At 37.2% G+C, this 10,478-nt stretch overlaps 3 protein-coding genes across 3 annotated transcripts in view; all 3 read right to left on the bottom strand.

Annotated features, from left to right (window-relative positions):
• Nucleotides 1–10,478, bottom strand: part of LOC145436270 (uncharacterized) — a 192,591-nt gene that overhangs the window by 40,177 nt on the left and 141,936 nt on the right. The window lies entirely within an intron of this gene.
• The window catches only part of LOC145436130 (uncharacterized), an 89,865-nt gene that overhangs the window by 16,522 nt on the left and 62,865 nt on the right, over nucleotides 1–10,478 (bottom strand). The window lies entirely within an intron of this gene.
• Nucleotides 1–10,478, bottom strand: part of LOC145436243 (actin-related protein 10-like) — a 103,913-nt gene that overhangs the window by 39,549 nt on the left and 53,886 nt on the right. The gene's annotated exons all lie outside the window — the stretch shown is intronic.

The raw sequence follows: 10,478 nt of genomic DNA, 5'->3' as shown, positions 1-10,478 counted from the left end.
ACTTGAGTAAAATTCTGAGGATGGTTTAGAATCAGAAATTTTACTCAGAGGTAACCAGTAGCGAAATACTGCGTTTTCGCAGCATGCTAGTATATTTTAGTGTAGCTGTACTGCTTACTTGATATTATGCCAGGATTGCCAGCAAAATATTTTCACATCTACAGATTCCAACTGCTGGTCAACTTTTACGTCAAAAAACAAAATATATTCAAAATCAAATGTCTTATTAATTCCACTATGAGCTATTTGACCGACTTTCATCAGGAGCGAACGTCAGTAAAATACGGTTATACATTACAATCTCGAAATACGGAAACAATTTCGTTGTTGTAACTAGGGCCGGGCACAATGATTCGAGTACTCGAATCTGAATCGAGTAATAATTTTAATGATTCGAGTCGAGTAGTAAAAGACGATTTTTTCGAGTACTGAAATTATAAGCTTCTCACTACTTGAAAGTTAATTTATCAACGAGAATTATAGTTTTGATACTAATTTTGACCGTTGAAGCCATGAAACCGTGATTGGTGGTATCGTAGCATACGAAACATATAGTACAAAGCTACGAAGGTTACCGGACGTAGCACATGTCCGAAGTCATGATTATCCCACAACATTGTCACCAAGTGGAATGAAATCGGTATGGTTGAAAAAATACCAAATTATCGTTTATGAGATGGATAACAGTCATCATATTCTTTTTGGTGGCATAAACGGTACATATTTGAACTTTGACGTATTACATTCTGTTATGACGTCATAATGAGTGATACTCGATTACTCGACTCGACTCGAAGCATATTGCGTGATTCAGAATCGAATCACTCAAGTACTCGATTTTGCCCAGCCCTAGTTGTAACGTGATCATAACAAACCAAACGAAGAGATTGGTCATGAATTTTCCTATCCTGACAGCGCATAGAATGCTTAGATAAGAGGCAAGGACACTTTGCTCAACCGAAGAACCGCTTTTTATCACTATCCATCCAGACGACAGCTAAGTATCAAAATCATATTGTCTTATTAATTCCACTATGAGCTATTTGACCGACTCTCATCAGGAGCGAACGTCAGTAAATACGGTTATACATTACAATCTCGAAATACGGAAACAATTTCGTTGTTCTAACGTGATCGTAACAAACCAAACAAAGAGATTGGTCATGAATTTTCGTATCCTGTACCGTACTGAGAACGCATAGAATGTTTAGATAAGAGGCAATTAAAGGACACTTTGCTCAACTGAAGAGACGCTTTTTAATACTATCCACCCAGATGACAGCTAAGTATCGCAGACCAAAGTCAGCACGCTACTGGCACCAAACTATAAATCAACTTCCAAAACTACTTACTGGAGTACAGGCTTTCTACTCCGAGTAGTTTGGGCGTGTCTTCGAAATTAATAATTTACTTGTATATGAGTAGGAATTCAACCCACTCCAGCGCACACAATCAGCAAAAAATACCAGCACTGTCAAATATAGCACTTTATTGGGATGCAATTTTATACAACAAACGCAACCACTGTTCCCAGTGGCTGGATTCAAGAAATATATACACCAATACACTCCCGTGGATATTCGGGTGGGTCTTTCGGAAGTAGGACTGGAAATATGACCTTTTCTTTTTTTGCGACTCGGAAAGTTGACTTTTTTAGTTAAAGCAACATAATTTCCCGCTAAAATTATAGCATCGGCACTTTTGGGGTTCAGTATTGTGAATCTTGTAACTGGTAAAAAGTGTCCTCCTTCTTGGATCCCAAAATATCGCAACCCTATCATGGTGATCGCATAAAAGGTTGATACTCGAACCTTCCACATCATTCATGAAGTATTTTATTCAATTTCAAATTTTTCTACTGCAACAACATCGCTTCTACTGGTTGAAATTGAGCCCAATTTGGCTTGCATCGTCTCTACTGACAGCCTAACAATTTTACAGGTTGGGCATGAAATTTCAATTACTATTTTTTAAATATTAAATTCAAAACTTTTTGATGCAATCCAAGAACTCTGCATCTACTGGTTGGAATTCCGCCAAATTTGGTGTGCAACATTTTTTTAGCCAACATAACTATTTTATAACGTATCCAGTGAAATTTGGAAAAATTTTGAACAGAAGTTACTATCATTAGTAGTGGGAGAGATAGCGTGTATAGTGGTGAGCGAGCCCGACCCTGGATAGGACCCTCGTCCCCAGCCCTTCCTAAATGCCATGAACCCTCAACCGTGGAATGACCTTATTGTCAACATACTGATCCTACATTGAACGTAAAGACTGACTTATTCTGAACATAATCACAGCAACACTACTCGTGATTCGTACTGAACTGAGCACTGACTTGACAATTAATATTCATTATATTGTTGTCATTGTACCACTGTGATTCTGCCAGAAAATGCTTACGTTACATTTCCGAAATCGCCGAGTAATTGTTGTCGCAATGATTCACTTGTGCTGAAATCAAATATTATAACCGGAAAAACAATTTCGCGACAGTTTTGGAGTGCAAACGAACTGAAACACACGAGTTTTATCACTAAATGGCGCAAACGGTATGATCAATACAATATGTCATCGAAACTTGGAAGGAGTGCTTCATTTTACAACCGCCAGGTAGTACTTATGGCATCTAAATTTTCAGCCGTTACGTAATCTACGCAGACGGACCTACTTCTATTCTCGCCTGTAGCCGAAGCATCAGAGGTTAATTTGTGTTCCTTCCCCCATGTTTGACTAGTTCTTACGTCAAGACGCCCGAAGTAAGACTCCACAAAAGATTATATGTGATATCGAGCAGAAAAAAAAACACAAATAATAACGTTTAACGAAGACAGCATATCCCACACTGTTACATCGGCCAATTGGCTTTAGTCGTTGTTTGATTAAAATACCATAATATGTAAATGCAACATCTTCTTGCCGGTTAACTACATCGCATTGCACACTATGTGTCTTGAGCACATCAGAATATAAATGATTACGATTATTGCGATCAACGTCATGTTCGTGTTTGGTATAGGTCGACTGTAATGCCGCAATTTATAAGTTATTCAATAAACAATAAAAACAAAAAAAAATGCAATAGCGTTGCTTCTGCTTCGGGCATTTTATATATTCGCAAAATTATTTCATCGTATGGTTTTACGTCGCCTACTTTTTGAAGATCAAAACGCACGATTTTGCATCAAATACGACTTTTCGTCAAATTCGATTTTCGGTCAAATCCATTTTTGGTAAGTTTCAATTGACAATTAGGACACTCGAATTGTAATGTCGTGCCCTCTGCTTCGGATATGTTACATATTGGGATAAGTATTAAATCATCATGTTAATGACATTATCAAAAAGTTGAGAAATTGCGTACTTTTTTAAGATCAAAATGCATGATTTTGCGTCAAATACGACTTTTTGTCCAATTCGATTTTCGGTCTATTTCAATCAACGATTTGGACACCCTAAATGTAACGGCGTGCCCTCTGCTTCGGATATGTTATATATTTCGTTAAGTATTAGATCATGATATTAACGATAATATCAAAAAGTTGAGAAATTGTGTACTTTTTTAAGATCAAATTGCATGATTTTGCGTCAAATACGAATTTTCGTCCAATTCGATTTTCGGTCAGATTCAATCGACAATTAGAACACCCGAAATGTAACGGCGTGCCCTCTACTTCGGATATGCTATATATCTGGACAGGTATTACATCATGATATTAACGATAATATCAAAAAGTTGAGAAATTGTGTACTTTTTCAAGATCAAAATGCATAATTTTGCGTCAAATACGAATTTTCGTCCAATTCGATTTTCGGTCAGATTCAATCGACAATTAGAACACCCGAAATGTAACGGCGTGCCCTCTACTTCGGATATGCTATATATCTGGACAGGTATTACATCATGATATTAACGATAATATCAAAAAGTTGAGAAATTGCGTACTTTTTTAAGATCAAAATGCACGATTTTGCGTCAAATACGACTTTTCGTCAAATTCGATTTTTGGTCAGATTCAATCGACAATTAGGACACCCAAAATGTAACGGCGTGCCCTCTGCTTCAGATATGGTATATATTTCGATAAGTATTACATCATGATATTAACGATAATATCAAAAAGTTGAGAAATTGTGTACTTTTTGAGGATCAAAATGCATGGTTTTGCGTCAAATACGAATTTTCGTCCAATTCGATTTTCGGTCAGATTCAATCGACAATTAGGACACCCAAAATGTAACGGCGTGCCCTCTGCTTCAGATATGGTATATATTTCGATAAGTATTACATCATGATATTAACGATAATATCAAAAAGTTGAGAAATTGTGTACTTTTTGAGGATCAAAATGCATGGTTTTGCGTCAAATACGAATTTTCGTCCAATTCGATTTTCGGTCAGATTCAATCGACAATTAGAACACCCGAAATGTAACGGCGTGCCCTCTACTTCGGATATGCTATATATCTGAACAGGTATTACATCATGATATTACCAATAATATCAAAAAGTTGAGAAATTGCGTACTTTTTGAGAATCAAAACGCATGATTTTGTGTAAAATACGACTTTTCGTCCTGTTCGATTTTCCGTCAGTTTCAATGGACAATCAGGACACCTAAAATGTAACGGCGTGCCCTCTGCCTCGGATATGTTATATATTGGGATAAGTATTACATCATAATATTAACGATATTATCAAAAAGTTGAGAAATTGCGTACTTTTTTAAGATCAAAATGCATGATTTTGCGTCAAATACGACTTTTTGTCCAATTCGATTTTCGGTCTATTTCAATCAACGATTTGGACACCCTAAATGTAACGGCGTGCCCTCTGCTTCGGATATGTTATATATTTCGTTAAGTATTAGATCATGATATTAACGATAATATCAAAAAGTTGAAAAATTGCGTACTTTTTGAGGATCAAAATGCATGATTTTGCGTCAAATACGAATTTTCGTCCAATTCGATTTTCGGTCAGTTTCAATGGACAATCAGGACACCTAAAATGTAACGGCGTGCCCTCTGCTTCGGATATGTTATATATTCGGATAAGTATTACATCATAATATTAACGATATTATCAAAAAGTTGAGAAATTGCGTACTTTTTTAAGATCAAAATGCACGATTTTGCGTCAAATACCACTTTTCGTCTAATCCGATTTTCGGTCGGTTTCAATCGACAATTAGGACGCTCGAAATGAAACGCAAAGCTTCGAGATATTAGGCCTTTTCGGCGTTGGTAATAGGTTGATCTTCAATATGGTTTGTCTTTGTTTACTTAGGGTGTTCATGGTGTTTGTCAACTACTATGGTCATTTACACAAGGCCATTTGTTCATTTTAATCCGTAGCTGCCGACTTGTCTTGATGAACATCCAACACTAAGGCTGGAATTCTTGAGTCGACCTCGGTAGCTAACGACTATAATGGCTGTCAATTGAGTTCACGATCAATAATTGGTATTTTGCGGCGTAGACACGAAGATTATTAAGGGCCCCCGCGCCACAATTACGTTAGTTGATGAACCAGCTCGTCATGTCATTTGAACTTGTGAACTATATGAAGAAGAAATGTTGTCACTTGGCAAAACCAATACGGTGCAGTGTTAAGAATTGTATGTTGCAAGCGTTGTTCTATCAAGGGTCATGGGTCGGGCTTCTACCCGTACCAAGCATTCAAGTACCCATCAGTCAAGTACCCATCAGCCAAGTACCAAGCAGTCAACTACCAAGCAGTCAAGTATCAAGCAGCTAAGTACCAAAAAGAAATATCTAGTGAGGACTATAGCTAATTTTCTGCATCGTAATGGAGTAGAATCACTAAGAACTGATAAACTCCAAAATGATTTTCTGGATAGCTGCAGTTATTGTAAAGGGAAAAGCACGACGCAGCGGAAAACACTTCTGCGTAGTTTCTGTAAACTTCAAGACGTGGAGATAAAGAATGCTCTCAAAGGAATGTCTCGTTTCGAAACAGATGATGTGGCAACCAGTGATGACGTCGATGTCCGCTGTATTGTTGAAAAACACAACTCCAAACAAGTTGATGAGTTGACAAATTTTGCTGGTCAGAGGTACTGTGTGTGTCGCAAAGAGTGGCGCGGGGAGGAGCTAGTTCAATGTGACACGTGTGAGTCGTGGTTTCATGATATCTGTATTTTCAAAGGCACTGATCTGCGTAAATTTGTAAAGGGAAAGTGGGAAAAAGTACCATTACTGTGCCAACACGCCACTGTAGCCGTACATACCAAATCAGGATCAGGAATATTCCACCGTGTTGATGGAAATATGCAATCAAAGATTCTTCAAGATGCCGGTACCTGTACCTCATCGGTGGAGCTATTGACAAAAGGGACTCAAACCGATAGCATTCATGATGTACAAGAGATTCCATCGTGTAATGATGGCATTGCGCAGATCCACAAATCATTCTCTGATGAACTGTCGGATAACGAAGGGGAAATCGGACTTGGCTCATTAATGACCAGCAGCAAATTCGACCTTATTACATCTAAAACAATTGAAATCGAAGGTCACTTTAATATTGAGGGAAGTAAATGGAAATACATCGTCGGTGTTGATAATAACAGATTCGATAAGGACGAGTACAGGAATGTTATTCTGGACCCTATAAAATCTTTGTACGACGAATGCGTTCCGGCCTTTCTCAATCATTATTTGCGACATGTCGTCAACGAAAGAGGGAGTGACTGTTATGAAGTCGGTAATGCAAATCTGTATTGCTCGCACAAAACATGTTACGTTACGTATCGTGTAACCTTTATGCAGCGTCAAAATTGTCCAGATGTTGAAGGGAGAATTATTATCGACGGAACTCGTTGTCACACAGGAGAATGCGTACGATCACGTCCAGTTCGCGGAAGCGAGCGGAAAATGATCAGAAGTAAACTGGAGCACCGAAAGCCGGCATCGCTCCACAACGAGTTGTACGATACTCTGACCGCTGAGCAGAGGATCCTCGGCTCCCATACAGACGTGCCAAGCTCCAACGTACTTCGAAAACTCTAGTGCGAACAGACTTTAATTGATGTCAAACGCGAATGGTACGTCAACTTAGAGAAAATGAAGGATGAAGAGGCGGATTCCACAAGATTTATTAGATCCATTCAAACATCTCCCCCGCAAATCATTATATTTACAATTTTCGGGATCAAAGCGTTTAATACCTTATGTAAGATAGACATGATTTATTGCGACGCCAGTGGGAGCCTGAAAAGAGGCGAAGACTTCCAAATTTATACGTTGTTGGTGCGGAATCCTATCAAAGGAGAAGTTTCTCTTCCTATCGCTTCCTACATTACAAAAAGTCACGACTCTATATCTATCTCACAGTTCCTGAATTTTTTTCTATCTGAACGATTTCGCCTGACCGGAGCTCAATCAGCTCCGCTAAGGATTATTATCGATGGATCGCCTGCAATGTGGAATGCAATTTTAAGATCGTTTTGCAACGAAACAAGACTGCAATATTACGTCCGCTGCTATCGCGTAGTATCTGGAATGCCGAATGCGAATGACCTTTAACTGCCATTTATTCAGAATTGCTTGGCACATGCCATGAAAGCTGCAAAAGTCATGATCGTCAAACATTATAAAAAGCGCCTCAAAACACATGCCATGTGTTGGATTTCCAAAATGTTTCGAGCGAAAACCATTGAAGAATTGGACTCGATTGTAAAAAGTTTCATCATCGTTACAAATTGCAAGTAAGATTTCAATATGAATCAAGTTCAGATTTTATGACTGATCCACTATGCGAAAGCAGAATGGTATCGACAATCTCTGTTCGTGAAAGGACAACTAAAATCCCTGAAAAAATTCAATTCGACTCTGAAATATGCCGAGAGCGAAACTACGGAAACGCATCTGGAATATTTATTGGAATTCATTAAATCGAAATTTTGCCTTAGAACCAGAACCGTTAAATTTTTCAAGCACATGAGCGGGGAATTGTCCCTATACAGCTCAAAAGACAGTTTAGTCGTTTATCCGAATCCTGAGATGTTTGGGAACGCTTTGTTTCATAGTTTTAAAGACAAAAAACGAAATTTACGAGAATATGTAAACGAAGTGCTGCATTTTGAAGGAATGATATTTTTCGCAATGGCACTAAAAAATCAGGACTACAATTCAATATCTAAAGACTTTGGGTTTTCATTGGATTAATTAGAATGATATGCCGCATGAATTCGAATATTTCGTTTTTTCTCTAAATACGTCCATTTCTACAATCCTATATCTACATCGAGTATTCTTTACAAAATACACGTTTCGAAATTACATTTTCAATTTGCATATTAATCCGTCTGAAACTCATTGATTCGAGGGGAGTTGCTGACAAAAATCAGGGACGAAGATGACCAAGCAGGACAGGACATAGCATGGTAAAACAGAAATTGTTATATTATGATGTTATAACAGATATCATCGTTAATACCATGATGTAATACTTATCCAAATGTATAACATATCCGAAGCAGAGGGCACGCCGTTACATTTTGGGTGTCCTAATTGTCGATTGAAACTGACCGAATATCGAATTGGACGACAAGTCGTATTTGACGCAAAATCGTGCATTTTATTCTTAAAAAAGTACGCAATTTCTCAACTTTTTGATATTGTCGTTAATATCATGATTTAATACTTATCCGAATATATAACATATCCGAAGCAGAGGGCACGCCGTTACATTTTGGGTGTTCTAATTGTCGATTGAAACTGACCAAAAATCGAATTTGACGAAAAGTCGTATTTGACGCAAAATCATGCATTTTGATCTTAAAAAAGTACGCAATTTTTCAACTTTTTGATATTATCGTTAATATTATGATGTAATACTTATCCGAATATATAACATATCCGAAGCAGAGGGCACGCCGTTACATTTTAGGTGTCCTGATTGTCCATTGAAACTGACCGAAAATCGAATTGGACGAAAATTCGTATTTGACGCAAAATCATGCATTTTGATCCTCAAAAAGTACGCAATTTTTCAACTTTTTGATATTATCGTTAATATCATGATCTAATACTTAACGAAATATATAACATATCCGAAGCAGAGGGCACGCCGTTACATTTAGGGTGTCCAAATCGTTGATTGAAATAGACCGAAAATCGAATTGGACAAAAAGTCGTATTTGACGCAAAATCATGCATTTTGATCTTAAAAAAGTACGCAATTTCTCAACTTTTTGATAATATCGTTAATATTATGATGTAATACTTATCCCAATATATAGCATATCCGAGGCAGAGGGCACGCCGTTACATTTTAGGTGTCCTGATTGTCCATTGAAACTGACGGAAAATCGAACAGGACGAAAAGTCGTATTTTACACAAAATCATGCGTTTTGATTCTCAAAAAGTACGCAATTTCTCAACTTTTTGATATTGTCGTTAATATCATGATTTAATACTTATCCGAATATATAACATATCCGAAGCAGAGGGCACGCCGTTACATTTTGGGTGTTCTAATTGTCGATTGAAACTGACCAAAAATCGAATTTGACGAAAAGTCGTATTTGACGCAAAATCGTGCATTTTGATCTTAAAAAAGTACGCAATTTCTCAACTTTTTGATATTATTGGTAATATCATGATGTAATACCTGTCCAGATATATAGCATATCCGAAGTAGAGGGCACGCCGTTACATTTCGGGTGTTCTAATTGTCGATTGAATCTGACCGAAAATCGAATTGGACGAAAATTCGTATTTGACGCAAAACCATGCATTTTGATCCTCAAAAAGTACACAATTTCTCAACGTTTTGATATTATCGTTAATATCATGATGTAATACTTATCGAAATATATACCATATCCGAAGCAGAGGGCACGCCGTTACATTTTGGGTGTCCTAATTGTCGATTGAATCTGACCAAAAATCGAATTTGACGAAAAGTCGTATTTGACGCAAAATTATGCATTTTGATCTTGAAAAAGTACACAATTTCTCAACTTTTTGATATTATCGTTAATATCATGATCTAATACTTAACGAAATATATAACATATCCGAAGCAGAGGGCACGCCGTTACATTTAGGGTGTCCTAATTGTCGATTGAAACTGACCGAAAATCGAATTGGACGAAAATTCGTATTTGATGCAAAATCATGCATTTTGATCTTAAAAAAGTACACAATTTCTCAACTTTTTGATATTATCGTTAATATCATGATCTAATACTTAACGAAATATATAACATATCCGAAGCAGAGGGCACGCCGTTACATTTAGGGTGTCCAAATCGTTGATTGAAATAGACCGAAAATCGAATTGGACAAAAAGTCGTATTTGACGCAAAATCATGCATTTTGATCTTAAAAAAGTACGCAATTTCTCAACTTTTTGATAATGTCATTAACATGATGATCTAATACTTATCCTAATATGTAACATATCCGAAGCAGAGGGCACGACATTACAATTCGAGTGTCC

Source organism: Botryllus schlosseri, chromosome 1, assembly GCF_051294905.1.
Source record: "Botryllus schlosseri isolate E-star chromosome 1, Bs_hap1, whole genome shotgun sequence".
NCBI lineage: Eukaryota > Metazoa > Chordata > Ascidiacea > Stolidobranchia > Styelidae > Botryllus > Botryllus schlosseri.
This window is presented reverse-complemented; position numbering and strand designations above follow the sequence as displayed.